Consider the following 16276-nt stretch of genomic DNA (forward strand, 5'->3'; position numbering starts at 1 on the left):
AGCAACCTCAGATAGCCCAAGGATTTGTAGGTCTCCAAAGGGGGCCCAGAACGTGACAAACATATACTATTATTCATGCTGTTAAAATTTCCAGTGGATCCGGGGATGGGGGGCAATCAGGAAACACTGCCTCACAAGGCTTGGGGACAGACAGCAGTGACACATAGCTTGGGAAACCTTGCTCTCTTAGGTGGGGTTAAGAGGCACAACATAAAACCAGATTAGACGCACTGGGACTAAATTGTGGCGGAATTAGAAAATGTCAGGGCCGGCGCCTTGAACTTCTCCAGGTGGTGGGGAACCATCGGGGATTTTCGATCAGAGAAGTAACACATGATTCAGCAACGCGCCGGGAGCGGCAGCGTGAGCAATGGCTGGAGACAGGGAGCCAGGGAAGGCTGAGCCATAAGCCAAGTAGGAGGTGCAGAGAGTCCGGCCCAGCCGTTGACCCAGCCAAAAATCCGTGATAATTTCATCTATTCTTTTTTTTAATGTTTACTTATTTTTTTGAGAAAGAGAGAGAGAGAGAGAGCGCACAAGCAGGGGAGGGTCAGAGAGAGGGAGACACAGAATCCGAAGCAGCTCCAGGCCCTGAGCTGTCAGCACAGAGCCGGACGCGGGGCTTGAACTCCTGAAGCTCGAGATCATGACCTGAGCCGAAGTTGGATGCTTAACCGACTGAGCCACCCGGGCGTCCCTAGAGAGTCTTAACTAATTAATTCTTCAAAGGCTCTATTTCCAAATCAGGTCACATTCTGAGCATCCGAGTGGACATGAACTCTGGTGGACGCCGTTCAGTCCCCCCGGGTGTAGAGTGTGGGTTAGAGAACTTGATGGTGAGTCATAGAGAAGTAAAAGGACTATGTTTTGTTTTCAGGGAAGGGCGTTTCTTTTGTGAGGCAGAGACTTGGTGTTTTTGCAGGGAGGAGGGGCGCCTGATGGAGCCAGAGGAGAGGATCGTACAGGATCAAAAGCACAAAGAGAGGAGCAGCCTTGACCAAAGACACCATTCCTCCGGGAGGGTCAGCTGCAAACGAGAGCGGGAAGGAGGAGGAAGACATGACTAGGATTCGAAGGGAGGTGGGGGGCCCTTCCGCTGGCCAGTAAGCTGCGTGGGGGGCTGGCTGCCGAGACGTCCTGTGGGGTTACCCTCGGGCTGGACGGGTTAGCAAGTAAAGCTGAGGCTGGAGACACTGCCTGGGAGCGTGTGACAATGTGTGACCCCACGCTGAGCAGTGGCCAGGGTCAGGCGGAGGCTCCGGAAAGCCATTCCTTGCAAAGCCCTTTGCTGAGTGATGACATTGACAAAACCAGCCTGCCCCGCTTGGTCCGATGCTGAACTTGACGAGGAACTCTCAGCACAGGTGACTCGCCTTTGAAATTACTCATCTAACGAAAGAAAACAAAACCTAAGCACCATGTTCACCGTGGATTAGAAGGAAGAAACAGCACACAATCTAACATTTGGTTGGTTTTCTATTTAGGGCCAAAAAAACATTTCTAACAAACCCAGCCCTGCATTCAAATAATTTCCAGATCGGCAGACTTGAGGATGAGCTTTTACGAGTTACAATGAAGAAAAGAGCGGGGCGGGTGTGTTCTCCAACCCGATGTGGAGTGACAGAGAGGCGCCTGTCCGGGTGGCTGGGCCAAGAAAATCGTCTAAGCACGTCGCTGAGCCTGCGGAACGGGGCGCGCCCGGGAGAGCTCTGCGACTCCCTGCGGCATTTCCGTGGGATCGCTGCGAATCACAAGGGGAACATAATGCATCATAAACAAATTTTGTCAGAGTCTCTGCAATCGGGGTCCATGCTCAAGCTGTGTGTGGGGGGTATCAGCAGGGAGCAGATGGAGGGGATCCTACGTTTGTATTTCAGATTCAGACAACCCTCTCTTCCCTGCCCCAAGCTTCTTCGCTGCCCAGTCCGGGGATGAAGAAGGGCCAGGACAGAGTAGGGAGCTCTCAGACCCAGGGAGGAAGGGGAGGGGGGGACCGGGGAGAGGAAGAAGGACGCCGGAGCCGGCCCAGCGTACAAGGTACAGACGTCCTCGGTTCCCCGTGCTGCCGGCTGCCCAGGCTCTAGGCTCCGGACATTCCGCGGCTCTGGTCAGGCAAGTCCGGTCCTCAGGTCTCCGGCCTAAACACTCTATATGTTCGCCTTTAGCCCAGTGTCTGAGTATCTCATCGACCTATGCTCCTGTACCCCGCGGGCCTTTACCTCGGTTTGCACGTTTAACTGCCACTAACCTGCCCGACTGACCTGTGACCATAACCCTCAGGTGCTGTCCCTGGACACCGCTCAGCGCTTGTTTCTCCGCCAGGAAGGTGCAGAGAACAGGAACGTCCGGTACCCCGAGTTTGGTGAAAGATTTAGATGAAGGCAACCCACATGCAGCATGATTAAAGAGCACCGTGAGAATGTCAGATGCTATAAATATGGATAATATAATGACAACTGAGAAGCGATTGGCTAATTGAGGCCGGTCCCCAGAGCCAGCCTGTAATCACCGTGTGCTTGTCTCAGACGTGCCCCGAAGCACAGCAGGGCCCCTTGCGCAAACAGGCAGGTCACATAATTGGCATCTCGCTAATTTCTGAGATGCCCAGGCCACAGCGAGATGTGTTCGTAAGAGTTGTGACAAGTCAGGAGAATTTGTTGACGTGAGCACTGTCTGCTGACTTTATGGAGTGTGACCTCAGCCCCCGAGGGGCAGTTCTAAGAGAAACTGGGGGGTCAGGGGCGCCCAGAGGGCTCAGACGGTTAATCGTCCGACTTCAGCTCAGGTCATGATCTCAGGGTTTGTGGGTTGAGCCCCGCGTCGGGCTCTGTGAGGACAGCTCAGAGCCTGGAGCTGCTTCTGGTTCTGGGTCTCCCTCTCTCTGCCCCTCCTTCTACCTCTCAAAAATAAATAAACATTTAAAAACCAATTTTACAACAGACTGGGTCTTTTACAAATCCCATCTGAGTGTGAAATTTCAGGACCAGGTTTTTTGCAGCCTGAATAGATGAGAAAGAGATATAAAAAAAATCAGGGGGGAGGGGCATACACTTTTAAGGTCGACGATCCCTAAATCGACAAACTAGGACTTTAGTGGTTACGATAGCGTTACCTTTTGTTAAAGCGGGTTTTTTAAATTTTTTTAAATTTTTATTTTTTTATTTTTGAGAGAGAGAGAAACAGAGCATGAGCAGGGGAGGGGCAGAGAGAGGCAGAGACACAGAATCCGAAACAGCTCCAGGCTCTGAGCCGTCAGCACAGGGCCCGACGCGGGTCTGAACCCACGAATGCGAGATCGTGACCTGAGCCAATGTCGCACAATTAACCGACTAGGCCACCCAGGCGTCGCTATAAAAATGTTTAAATAATAAAAACTAACTTTAAAGAAGTTTGCCCTTTGTAATCCCTATATTCCTATCTTGAGTTCTTATCACACCACGTCATGCTACCTTGTAAGCCTGCATTTACTACCCTCTATCTCGACCTCAAATGCACGTTATCACCAGAAAAATGTGTGCTATGGTGTCGGCGGCCGAGGCTGCGTGCATCGTTTACAGCCCTCGCCCCCCCCAATCTTCTCTGTGAATCATAAGCTCCTCCTGTGTGAGTCAAGCCTGCACACTGCACAGCAACTGGCTCCACAGGCTTATCTGGGCGTCTCTCCCTCTTCTTCTAAATTCCGGCTAAAGCCCTTCTGATCGGGTCACGCCGTCTCCCTGACATAGACATGCGCCCGACCCTCCCCAGGGCGCTCCCTCCCCCGCCGGGTGTCAGGTGCTGCCGGGCTTGGTGGCAGAGTTACTTAGAGACTCTGACAGTCTGAATTTCTTTATGGGCCACAAATCACTACGGCTCGATTTCCAACCGTTCTTCCCCTCCCAGACAGTCAGCCGAGGAAGCGAGAGCTTCACCCATCTTCCCACCCACCCCCACCTTCACCCCCAAACTGAGAAGAGACCCGGGAAGCCCAGTCCCTTCCCTCACAGCACCTCAGGTTTGCACAAGAATCCCAGTCACGGGTGACTAAGAAACCCCACTTTATTTCTGGAAGTCTAATGAGATAAGGTTTATTCTGTCCTCTTACATAATCTCTATTTTTTTAATGTTTATTTACTTATTTTGGGGGGGAGACAGGGGCAGAGGGAGAGGAGGAGAGAATCCCAAGCAGGCTCTGCGTCATCAGCGCAGAGCCCGACATGGGGCTCGAACTCACGAACTGCGACATCATGACCTGCGCTGACGCCCAGAATCAGAAGCTTCACTGACTGAGCCACCCAGGCGCCCCTTGTACGTAATCTCCAGTAAAGGGACCACTCATGTATTGGATTCTAAGGCACATGTTATTCGGAAATCTGTGAACAATGCCTTCCCCTTTGCTCTATCAAACAAGGAAAGGATATAGTTTTTAAAAAACAGATCAATAAATTCTGAGACTGTACAGTGGAAAGTTCTGAACAAGTTGGCTTCAGGCGCACGGTCTTCAGGAGCGAGGGGGCTGCGACGGCGTGCAGATGGTGCGATCAGGCGGGATGGATTTCAGGAAGGGCTCCCCCTTGCCGGCCAGTCCCAGCCCCGAGGCGCACCCGGCTCCTCTGCTCTTCATCACGGGCCGCCAAGCACCGGGGTGAAAGCTACGCAGTGTCAGGCCACGTCAAGCGCGCCCTGGGTACCACTCACGAGTCCTCCTCCTCACTCCTCGTTGGTGTCCAGGGGGCGGCCTGGACTCTGGAGCCACAGACCCAGAGGCGGAGGCCGGCTGAGCCGGGAGCAGAGGCAGAGGCTTAGCGACTCAGACCCTGCCTTCCGAGGGATCCGTGGAGGCATGTGTGGTGTTCAGCGTCGTCCGAAGACTGGCGGCCCCTCGGGGAGTGTCAGGGGGTAGAGGTGGGGCCGGCCGGAGCCGCGGGGGAGGACTCAGTCCATCAGGAGGACCCGACAGGAGCTCTCCAAACACGGAAGGGCTGTATCAGGAGGCAGTTCCCTTTCGCTGAAGCTGCAGACCCGTCTTCAATCTTTAACAAGTGGCTGAGCCTGAGTTCTGGGGGCCCTTGGGATCTAGAAGCCCGTTCCGTATTGCAGCCGTCTAATGTATTAAGAAATTTACTCAATTCTTCTTTTCCAAGCTTTAGCCCTCATCCCACATTTGGATGTCTCCCTATTCTTTTTTTTTTTTTTTAATGTGTATTTATTTTGAGGGAGAGAGAGTAGGGGGGGGACAGGGAGGAGGGAGAGAGAGAACCCCAAGCAGGCTCTGAGCTGTCAGCGCAGATCCCGACACAGGGCTTGAACTCACAAACTGTGGCATCAGGACCGGAGCCAAAATCGAGAGTTGGGCACTCAATCAAATGAGCCACCCAGGCTCCCCAAGAAACGTGTTCATTGCTTCATGTACATGGGATACGCTCATCGTAACTGAGAGGGGCTTCAGCATGGGAAAGGGGGACACAAATGTGAGAAGGTCACCGCTGTCGGAGGCGCCGCACACACAGGGAGGGCCTGGGAGGCGGCGTACAGGGGGGTGAGACGGCCCGAGAAGGCAGAGAAGGTTTTTATAAAGGAGGAGGGTCTTCAGCTCCATCTTATAGAATTCAGCCAACATGTCCATGAAGAAGAGGCAGCACGTGTACATGCGTGTAAATGCAGTGGTGCAAATGGCAGGAAGCTTAGAAGCAGTTTAAGACCAGATATTAAATGGCCTTGGGGCGCCTGGGGGGCTCAGTCGGTTGAGCGTCCAACTTTGCCTCAAGTCAGGATCCCACGGTTCGGGGGTTCGAGCCCCGCGTCGGGCTCTGTGCTGACAGCTCAGAGCCTGGAGCTGCTTCAGATTCTGTGTCTCCCTCTCTCTCTGCTCCTCCCCTGTTTGCATTTTGTCTGTCTGTCTGTCTCTCTCTCTCAAAAATAAATAACATTAAGAAAATAAATAAATGGCCTCATGGTTGTCACAGGATCACGAAGCACAGAGGGAAGTCATTAACTCGGCGATGCGGACAGCTGAGGGTGCTGTGGGCCAGTGTGGGCTCTGGAGCGGGGGGCTGGGGTCACGCTGACTCAGGGCCAGGAGCAGGGAGTAAGGAGGACAGGGCGGAGGAGACATGCTTCAGAAGTAGAGTCGACTACGCTGAGATTTGAGTGTGTGGCGGGAGCACGTTCAGTGGAAAACGACTCAGAAGGGGCGGCTGGGGCACCCAGCGGAGGAGGAGACTGGAGGGGCGGGGGGTCCACTTCACTCGGGGCACCCTGAGGCGCAGGTGCACAGGGAACATCCAGCCGGGGCAGTGGTGACCCTCAGAAGTGCAGGCACTGAGCCCAGGAGAGAGACGCAGGTGATACAGGGTCAGAGGTCAGCCTGGAGCGGGGCCGCCTCTGCCTGGGAGCCCTCCCCTCCTTCCCTGGAGACAGACTCCCTGTTATCTGGGGAACAGCTCTTCCATCTGGCCCCGCGGTCCCAGACACCAGGTCCTCCCTAGAGCCGCCGAGTCCTCACATCAGCATGCGCCCTGGTCACTGGTGCTGGACCCGGACTTGGATCAAGATGAGTGAACATGACTTCTTCTTGGGGACTTTTTTGTTGCATTTAAAGAAAATCTGCAACGTATGTAAGAGCCGAGCACATAGCATTGCGGACACCGTGTGCTCAGTCTCCAGCCTCAGCGAGGATCAGCTCACGGCCAACCTTGCTTCGTTTCCACCCGCACCTGCTGCTCTCCTCGCCTGTTATTCTGGCTGGGGGACCAGCTGTCTGGAAATTTTCCTGCTGGTGCTGGACAGTGCGGGACGCACGCAAAAGAGGAATTTTCGCAGTCCTGTTTCGATCGCGTTGAGGAAGCCAGTTTAACGTAAGAGAGAAGGAACCGACATAGAGAAAATCAGAGAGAAAGAGACCGGATTGTTTTGGCGTCTGTGGTTCCTGATGTTCCAGAGGCTTCCCCGCCGTCTGGTGTTTCAGCCGGTGGATCCGCGAGCTGAACATCTCTCCTCCTGCCGCCACCAGGTCCCGTGGGGTTTCAGCCCCTGCAGACAAGCGTCCTGACGAGGACGCAGCAGCGTTCCCGGCTGGTCGCAGCCACCCCACTATTTCCTGTAAAGCAGCTCCCCTCCGCCCACGAGCACCCAGGTACCCAGTGCCTCCTCCGTGCGGACCCCCAGGGCACATTCTCACCGTGACGCATCCTCTGTCCCGCGGCCGTTCAGACGTGTGCGTGAGCTTCCTGCCCCAAGCTGTGAGCCCCCCAAAACATGAGCTCGACATTCATTTTTCTCCCCCATGTCCTCCAACATCACACGTGGTGCGAGTTCTCATACATCTGCTGATTGAATGAGAAAACAGTTTAATTTTGTTACCGCATCGATACCCCTCACGGCGTAAGAGAAACGGATGAGGGACATTCAGGGCAGTTTCCCTAGGGTCCTGTCAAGTCTGCGCTACAGAGAAGGAGTTCATAGTGACTGTGCAGAAATGAAGTCCGAACAAAACCAAGAAACCAGCATCAGCTAAATAATATTAATTTCATGAAAACCCAAAGCCCAGCAACATAGAGCCACAACTTTCCATGAATCCCCCATCACAGAAACGCACTGGACTGTCTTCCTTTCTGCGCCAGCGGAACTGCGTGTTTCCCGTCAGATGCTTCCCAGGCCCGAGCGCGTGCTGGACCCGCCTGCTGGTACCGCGTCCAACCCCCTGATGCTGCGATTCCCCGCGCCTGGGCTGTGGCTGGGCTTTGGAGATTTTAAACAATCCCGAAGGGAATTGAATGTGCAGACAAGTTTGGAGCCACTGCTCCGTTGAAGACAGAATCAGCCTAAAATGGCGGGAGGTGAGTCCCACTTGCACCACTTTCTGGCCACCGGGCCGTCTCGGGCGAATGAGCTCATTTCTCTGAGCTTCGATTTTCTCATTTTTAACATGGAAGTGACAAAACCCGTTTGTTCTTTGTCTCTTAAGGAATAAACGGGATAAGACATGGGGGGAATGTGTAACCTCTAAGGTTTAGTATGAATGTGGGGAGTTCCTGGGGACGAGTCAGGACCAGAGCTTTCCAACGCGACCCCTCGCCGCGTGTGGTAATGGAGGCTTGACACCCGGCTAGTGCCACACGCACTCAGATGTTTTAGATTAAACATAATATATTATTACGATTAATTTCAGGGCAACTGGGGGACTCAGTCGGTTGAGTGTCTGACTTCGGCTCAGGTCATGATCTCATGATTCACGGGTTCGAGCCCCGCGTCGGGCTCTGTGCTGACAGCTCGGAGCCTGGAGCTGCTTCGCATTCTGTGTCTCCCTCTCTCTCTGCCCCCCCCCCCCCCCAGCTCACGCTGTCTCTCTCTCAAAAATAAATAAACATTTAAAAAATTTTTAAAGATTAATTTCACCTGTTTCTTTTTCCTTTTGTAACACAGCAGCTAGAACGTTTAAACTAACGTGTGGCTCATACTATATTTCTATTGGAGAATGCTGCCTGGACACTGAGAAGCAATGGAGGGTAAAATGTTAACTTGACCTTCCTAAGGGCTAACAGAGGACTTCTAAAGTCCTCCATGCAAGCAAATAAATATTTAAAAGCTCTCTTGGAAGGAATGAGCACTTCTGTGTCCAGGCAATCAGTAAACGGAAGCATATTTAGTTTCAGGGTGTTGCATATATGAAATTAGATTCTTGGAGGCAGAGCTCGAAAGGTAAATTCTATCCTCAAAGGGGAAAAGAGATGAATTTGTGCTGAAGCAGACATGGCCATGAAAAGCGCGGTAATTGGGAGGGGAACATGGCGTCTCTGCCCCCACCCTTCCTCACCCAGGTGCCTTCTGGGCCTTTCCATGGTCCTGTAAGACAGCCTGACTCCAGCTGCCCAGGCTCCTGGCCAGAGCCCAGAGCCCAGAGAATTGTGCCCTGGGTTCTGGACTGTGATGCAAACAGCCCTGCCACTAGGGCCACGTGATCCGGCAAATTCCACAGTGCCCGAGGACTTCCTGGCCAGTAAGGAGTTCATGTGAGGCCGGAGAGTCCAGCGCCGCCCTCCCCCCCGGCCCCCGGGGTTCTGGAACCCGGCCATGCTCTTCGCCGCGCAGAACGTTCCCCACTGGAAAGGCAGGTCCTGGCGTGCCCCTGGGTCCTGGGTGAGAGTGTGCGTCGGATGTGAGTCACGGAAGGGTCAAAACTACCATTAGGATCCAGGTACTGGCGACCCCCCCACCCACCCAAGCCACAAAGAGTGAGCACGCGATGGAAACGGTGCCTTTGAGTCTGGGCCTACAGGGTCCAGAGGCACAAGTAAGTTCCACAAACAGGACACGTACGATCACCCACGCAGGTCACGGCCGCGGCCTCCTGGGGAGGAAGGAGGCTGGCGCCCGGATCACGAATCAGCCAGCTCCCTGTGCCCCAAGTCCGTCCCAAACAGGCTCCTGCCGGGGCAGCACCACTCAGGGGTGGCCTGAGAGCAGCGGCAAAGGAGCAAACTGACCCCCCTCCCCCCACCAAAGGGCAGAAGTCTTCTTCTTCTTTTTCTTCTTAAATATAACTTACTGTCACGTGAGCTAACATACAGCACAGACTGGGTGCTCTTGGCTGCGGGGTGGATTCCCATGATTCATCGCCTACACACGACGCCAGCCCTTGTGCCGACAGGTGTCTCCTCAATGCCCACCCCCCCACCCCCATCAACCCTCCGCTTGTTCTCTGTATTTAAGAGCCTCTTACGGTTTGCCTCCCTCCCTCTCTGTTTGAAACTATTTTTCCCCTTCCCCTCCCCCACGGTCTTCTGTTAAGAAAAAATTAAAAATAGAACAACCCTACGACCCAGCAATTGCGCTACTAGGAATTTATCCAAAGGATACAAAAACGCTGATGCACAGGGCACATGCACCCATGTTTATAGCAGCGCTATCGACAATAGACAAAGTATGGGCAGAGCCCTAATGTCCATCGACTGACGAATGGATAAAGAAGATGTGGCTTATATATACACGGAATACTCCTCGGCGATGAGAAAGGATGAGATCCTGCCATTTGCAGCAACGTGGATGGAACTAGAGAGTGTTATGCTGAGTAAAACAAGTCAGGGAAGAACAGGTATCGCAGGACTTCCTCATCTGTGGAGGCTGAGAAAGTTAAGAGTGGAATTTCTCCAAGCACCTGCGGACATCACCTGATGTGGAGGGAGAAGTAGCTTCACGTGGTAAAAACGTCATCGCGGAGAAAAGCACGCTGACTGCAGACGGAACGGGCTTGCCGGGCGGGGTGCGGTCAGCTCGTGGGGACGACTTCTACGATCCGGACGCCGGAAGAGATAAAGCGGGAGTGCGGGTGGAGCGGAAGGCAGAGCCGCGGGCCCTGCCCCCTCGTGAACGTTGGGACAGTGACCCAGAAGTCGGCTGCTGACTGCGGGGAGGTCGGAGGCAGGTCAGAGTGCTGGACGGAACGAGCTGGAAGGCGCTGGGAGTTTGGAACGGGCACAGGGAGCAAAGAAGCCCTTGGACTTAATCCACCAGGTGGACTTGATTTAAGCAGCCACCGGTTAGGGGCACCTGGGTGGCTCAGTCGGCTCACTGTCTGCCTCCTTTCCTACAGTTCATTTATTTATTTTGAAGGGGGTGTGGGGAGGGTCAGAGAGCAAAGCCCAAGCAAGCTCCTCGCTGCAGCGTGGGGTTCGGCCCCATGAACTGGGAGATCATGACCTGAGCCCAAACTGAGTCAGAAACAACTGACTGAGCCCCCCAGACGCCCCAAGTGTCTGCCTCTTGATTTCTTGATACATACTTGTTATGATATGTAAATATCGTCAGTAAAAGAATAGTTCTATGATGTCAACTATCACCAATTCGTCATGAGTCATTCAGCCCGTGCCTATGTTCATACACATCTACACCCATAAATAGCCACGTTTCTGTCAGGATAGGGTCATATTCACACCATTCTTTAACTCATCATAATTTAAGCAACCCACCCATTTGGATTGACATTTACATTGTTTGACTTGATCGTTATTTAAATTGTTCCACACTTAGTTTCTCTGCTACGCTTACAATCAATCAATCGGATCGAACCGATTGTTTTATTCTGCCTTTACTGGAACATTTTTTTTCTTATGATTTTGGCCATTTGCCTTTCTTTTAAAATTAAGCATTCTGATCATTCATTCTGCTCACATTTCTGTCAGGAACAAGCAAAATTCATCTGTATACTCTTTCAAGTCAACGCTTGTGATGCTTGTAATAAACAAGCGTCTCCTTTTTGAACTGTTCCCTACATTTTTCTTTTCTCTTCCTTCCTTCCTTCCTTGTCAGCACAGTAGTCGTGGTCATGAGTTGTTTGTTAAACTTGCCTTTCAGACTCTTTGCTCTCTTCTGTGTCAGAGCTGAGAGAGAGAGAGCTCAGTCCTCCGCCCTCTGTGTGTTAATTGTATGCTAGACTTTACCCCCGCAGAGTTCAGCCTGGAGGTAACATTTAAATGCACAATTTCTAGCTTAATTGGCGCAATGTAGCAAGCGTTCACCGAGCATGCTTCTCCAGCATCGCTCTGTCTTCCCAGACCGTACGTTCCCCGCGTTAGAGCGCAGCCTCCTGCTGTTCCGCGTGAGAACCACGCTGGTCCCTGGTGACTCCTGGTGCGCCCCCTCTCCGCGCCTGGCTTCCGGCCGTCCTGGGACAGCCGAGCATCCCGGACGCGTGCCCCGGGCAGCCCCTCTCCTCTCTGTGGGCTGCGCACGGAGGTGGACGGAAGGCAACTCCTGAGGGCCGAGCTGAAGCTCAGGAATCATCTCCAGACCACGGCGCGGCGGAGGGCAGGCATCTCGCCTCACAGCTCGGAGCCTGGACCTGCGAGAACAGAGCCTCAGATAAGGAGTGAAAACAAATCTGTGAAAAAAGCGCTCCCATCACATCCGTGGCTGAGCCCTGCCCCCACGGGGGGTCAGGGAAGACCCCGGGGGGCTGCAGAGCTGAGCACACGACAAGGTCAGCAGCACACGTGCTTGGTTAGCGCCTGAGCCTCGGCCGAGGCCTCAGAAAGACACAGCCTCGCCGCAGGACCGCGTGGTGGCAGCCAGGGCGGCCGGCGGCCGGCCACAACTGCAAACACCTGTCCCGGCCAGGAGGTCCTCCCGGATTTCACTGTGCGAGGCCGGAGCCCGACACCCTCCAGGGAAGCCTGACGGCCCAGGGCCTCTGGGCTGTGCCGCCTACAGGCTTTGCATGGGATCAAGTCACTAGACACGCAAAGGGACAGGACACAAGGAGCCAGCGATCAAGAGCTGAAGGGGTCAGACGTGGGATCTGTGAGGACCCTGGTGTGGGAGGTGGCGGGAGCGAGGGCGGCCTTGGATCCGTATTTTTGAGAAAGTAGAGGGAAAATGGATGAAAGGAATGGACGTTTCAATAGAGAACTAAAATGTGTATTAAAAATGTTTTCATTTATTTACTTATTTTGAGAGGGGGGAGGGCCAGAGAGAGAGAGAATCCCAAGCAGGATCCGCATGCATGTCAGTGCAGAGCCCCATACGGGGCTCGATCCCACGAAGTGTGAGATTCTGACCTGGGCCCAAATCAAGAGTCAGGCACTCAACCAACTGAGCCACCCAGGCGCCCCTGAAATATATTTTTAAAGAACATTCTAGGGGCACCTGGGTGGCTCAGTTAGTTAAGCATCTGACTTCGGCTCAAGTCAAGAGCTCACGGTTTGTGGGTTTGAGCCCCGTGTCGGGCTCTGTGCTGACAGCTCGTAGCCTGGAGCTGCTTCAGATTCTGTGTCTCCCTCTCTCTCTGTCCCTCTGCTGCTCACACTCTGTCTCTGTCTCTCTTCCAAAAATAAAATAAATATTTTAAAAACAGAGAACATTCTAGAACTACGAAACCTAACATCTCAAGTTAGGTACTTACTACAATGGCCTACAGGAGGAGGGCACAGCAGGGAACAGAATTAAGTGCAGGTGAAGACAAATCAATAGAAAATTCTAGCACTGAAGCCCAGAGCCGGAAACGGAGCCCAAAAGTTCCTCCCGCGACTCTGCCCTCCAGGACACGGCCAGTGCCCTAGTTAGCACCCGCAGTGTCCTTAACAATTAGAACTTACACTTCTTTCTTGGCTGAGGCTGTCCCCCTTCCCCAGCTTTGAGCCAGACAGGCTGAAGTCAACAAAGATGCTTCCCCGACCCTGTCCCACGTCTTGCTCACGGGTCTCGGGCTCTCCAGAGGGTAGAAACCGGACAGGAAAGTTCCCCACGGATGGTCCCGTGGGCGGGCTTCCTCGTTCCCTTCCGTTCCTCGGGGGCGCCTGGGCGGCTCAGTCGGCTGAGCCTCCAACTCTCGGTTTTGGCTCTGGTCCTGGCCTTATGGCCTGTGAGTTCGAGCTCCGCATCAGCACGGAGTCTGCTTGGGACTCTCCCCCTCCCTTTCTCTCTCTGCTCCTCCCTCGCTGGCGCGCTCTGTCTCTCAAAATAAATAAACTTAAAAACAAATAAAAGGGTTCTTCCCAAGCCCCTCCCTTTCCCAGCTCTGGGCTGAAGCGTCTTCTTCTGGCTTGGCGCCTACAGCTCCTCCCTAGCCTCCCAGAGCCCTGGGGTCCAGCCCCCTGCTGGACTCACCTTGACCGGGACCCAGGAAGACCCTCACCGGGTCTCTCCCTCCGGCCACCAGAAACACCCCAGGGTTTTGATCCCAGGACAATCTGGGCAAGGGGTCAGGTCCCAAAGCCCTGTATCCAGAGCGGCCACGCCGGGCTCTCCCAGGCGCGAATCCAGTGTCAGCTCCTGGGCTTCTGGAACTTCGGGAGACACTCGCCTAGATCTCACCGGTCCCTTCGGAGGCCATTTCCTGAGGTTTGAAGTGAGGAGCAGCTTCCCCAGACGCCCCAGGGTCCCCAGGCTTTCTGTAGCCTGGACGCAGGGGCTGCCTGAGGGTCACAAAATCTCCCACGGGTCCAGGTGGACGTCTCACATCTCACGCTGGCTGGGCAGTAAAGGGTTAACCCAGCAGGCTTAGGCTGTGCCATCTGGCACATTCCAAAGGAGGGCCTGGCCCTTCTCGGACCGGCATGAGCTGGTTAGGAGCCGCTGGAATGTTCTGTCTGATAACAGTATCTTTGCATACCTGGGACCTCGGACCAGGTTAGATGGCTTGCTGTCAGCAGTGTGATGATGACGAGGGCCTCGGGCCACACCGCGTCTCTCTGAGCCCTGGACACCCAGCGGCTGTGGCCAAGGTCAGCCGTGCAGGGGCTCCGCGGCGTCGCGCCGACCCCCTCCCCCCAGCCCCGGGCAGCAGGGGAGAGGTGCCGGCGCGACACGCGCAGCTGACTTGACCTCATGACACGGGTCGCCTGGGCTCCGGCGCGGGTGGCGTGAAAACCCTGGGCAGCCTCACGTCTGGGCTTCGGGAACCTGCGGCCTCAAGGCGGCAACCGCAACGCCTAGGGAATTCTGTGACCTACAGGGAAAGGGAACTAACTACCCGGATGGCTGGTTGGGTCTCAGAATTAATGCTCCCCCCTGGAATATCAGGGAACATTTGGAACACTGTTTTTGACAACGTAAGGACGAAAAAACCCAATCCCGGTACACGGAATGTCCCAGAACGGTTCTTTCCATGCTGTCAGTTCGGTTTTCCACTAACTGCCATCCGGTGAGCACTTAGCGAGCACTTCCTAAGTGCCCGGCTCTTTGCCATGGGACGGAAGAGGAGAGAGGGGTCACGGCCAAAGACAGGCGTGGACAGAATGCAAAGGGAGGCGCGTGGGGAAAGGCCTCCCGGGTCGGAAGGATCACAGAAGACTTTCTGGAGACGCTGACGTGGCAAACGGATTCCTTAGATATTTGTCTTTCATTAATAGGCACTTCCGGAGCCGTTGTGTTCCCTGCCCTGCACCACGCAAAGCCGTGGGGGGACAGGAGTGAGCAGGACACAGCCAGAGTCCGTGTCTGCACAGTTCCCGCAAGCACGGGTCACCGCAGCGCGGGACGGAGGCGAACAGAGCCTGCTGTGGCCGGAGGGGGGACATGGCACCGCCTCAAGGAGGGGCCTATGAAGGTTTGTGGGAGAAAGGGGCGGGGCCGGTCTCACGCCTAATCCGCCGAGGCAGACGGTGAAAGGAAAGGCACTCTTTGCAAAACCAGCAGCACGTGCAAAGGCCCGGTGGTGGGAGGGAGCCCCAGGATCCCAGCTGAGAATGATCAGTCCACACTCCCAAAGCAGCCGTGTGTGACACAAAGGGACAGAGTGAGTGGTGGCGGTCTGTTTGTGAAGAGCTGAGGGACTCATGAACGCAGACACGCTCAGGCGAAGTGACCCTAATGGCCGAGGGGATTGATGGCAGTAAAATAAAAACCAGGCAAGAACGAACTGGTGAGTCATGAAGATCGGAAGCTGCGTATTTCTCCCGTGACGATCGTCCCTCACGTGTGATTTCCAAACTTGTCTTGGAAAAAAGGAGAGGAAATGGGAAATATCACATATCGAACATTTGGATTTTCCATCTTCTCCTCAAGCAGAATTTACTTCTCTCCCGGAAAGCCACGAGCCACGAGCCACGAGCCACGGGCGGGGGGGGGGGGATATGTGAGACATAAATACAAACATGCTCCCCTGAAGGGCGGTCGGCAGACAAAGGCCCTCAGGAGACGTGCCAGTTGATGTCATTGTGAAGTCAGATGAAATTACTCATCACTGTTCTGTCATTAACGAAAAAGGGGAAAACCCGAGGAAGGTTAAGAAAACTGTAGATGACAAATCACTCCACGCACAGCCTCCGAACCAGGCACCTTCTGCTTGTGCTCTAGGGAGGGAACAGAGGGAATGTTCTGGAAGTTGCTCTTTCTTTGCCGACCCTTGAGACGCCTCCAGGTTATGGCGTCCTCAGACTGCGCCCTCATCCACGTCCAGAATTGCCGCGTGGAACAGCATCTCGGGGGCTCTGGCTCAGCCACCCTGTGCTCTACACAGAGTGCAGCCTGTGGGTTTTGTTTCTAAGTTTATTTATTGATTATTTGAGCGAGAGGGAGTAGGAGACGGGCAGAGAGAGAGTGTGAGAGTCCCAAGCAGGCTCTATACCTGAAGCACACAGCCTGACGCGGGGCTCGAACCCACGAACCGCAAGATCGTGACCTGAGCCCAAGTCGGATGCTCAAGGGAGGGAGCCCCCAGGCGCCCTCACAGCCTGTAATTTTAATCCAACTCAAGTGCCTTGAGTCCCAGCCTGACTTTGTACCGCCCTCACCCTCTCACGCCCTCACCCTCTCACCCCTTCACCCTCTTACCCCCTCACCCCCTCACCGTCCTCACCGC

The 16276-nt window shown here is 54.4% G+C and overlaps 2 long non-coding RNA genes across 2 annotated transcripts; both read right to left on the minus strand.

Annotated features, from left to right (window-relative positions):
• Positions 1 to 1458: 1458 nt before the first annotated feature.
• LOC120219956 lies at positions 1459 to 2349 on the minus strand. The gene is made up of 2 exons (XR_005525421.1): positions 2262 to 2349; positions 1459 to 1741 (listed from the first exon to the last, which is right to left on the minus strand). It is a non-coding gene; the product is annotated as an uncharacterized LOC120219956 (long non-coding RNA).
• Positions 2350 to 9806: 7457 nt separating this feature from the next.
• Positions 9807 to 14160, minus strand: LOC120248593. The gene is made up of 3 exons (XR_005532617.1): positions 13582 to 14160; positions 13071 to 13334; positions 9807 to 11818 (listed from the first exon to the last, which is right to left on the minus strand). It is a non-coding gene; the product is annotated as an uncharacterized LOC120248593 (long non-coding RNA).
• Positions 14161 to 16276: the final 2116 nt, after the last annotated feature.

The sequence above is a fragment of the Hyaena hyaena genome, unplaced genomic scaffold (genome assembly GCF_003009895.1).
Source record: "Hyaena hyaena isolate Hyena2069 unplaced genomic scaffold, ASM300989v1 scaffold_13, whole genome shotgun sequence".
NCBI lineage: Eukaryota > Metazoa > Chordata > Mammalia > Carnivora > Hyaenidae > Hyaena > Hyaena hyaena.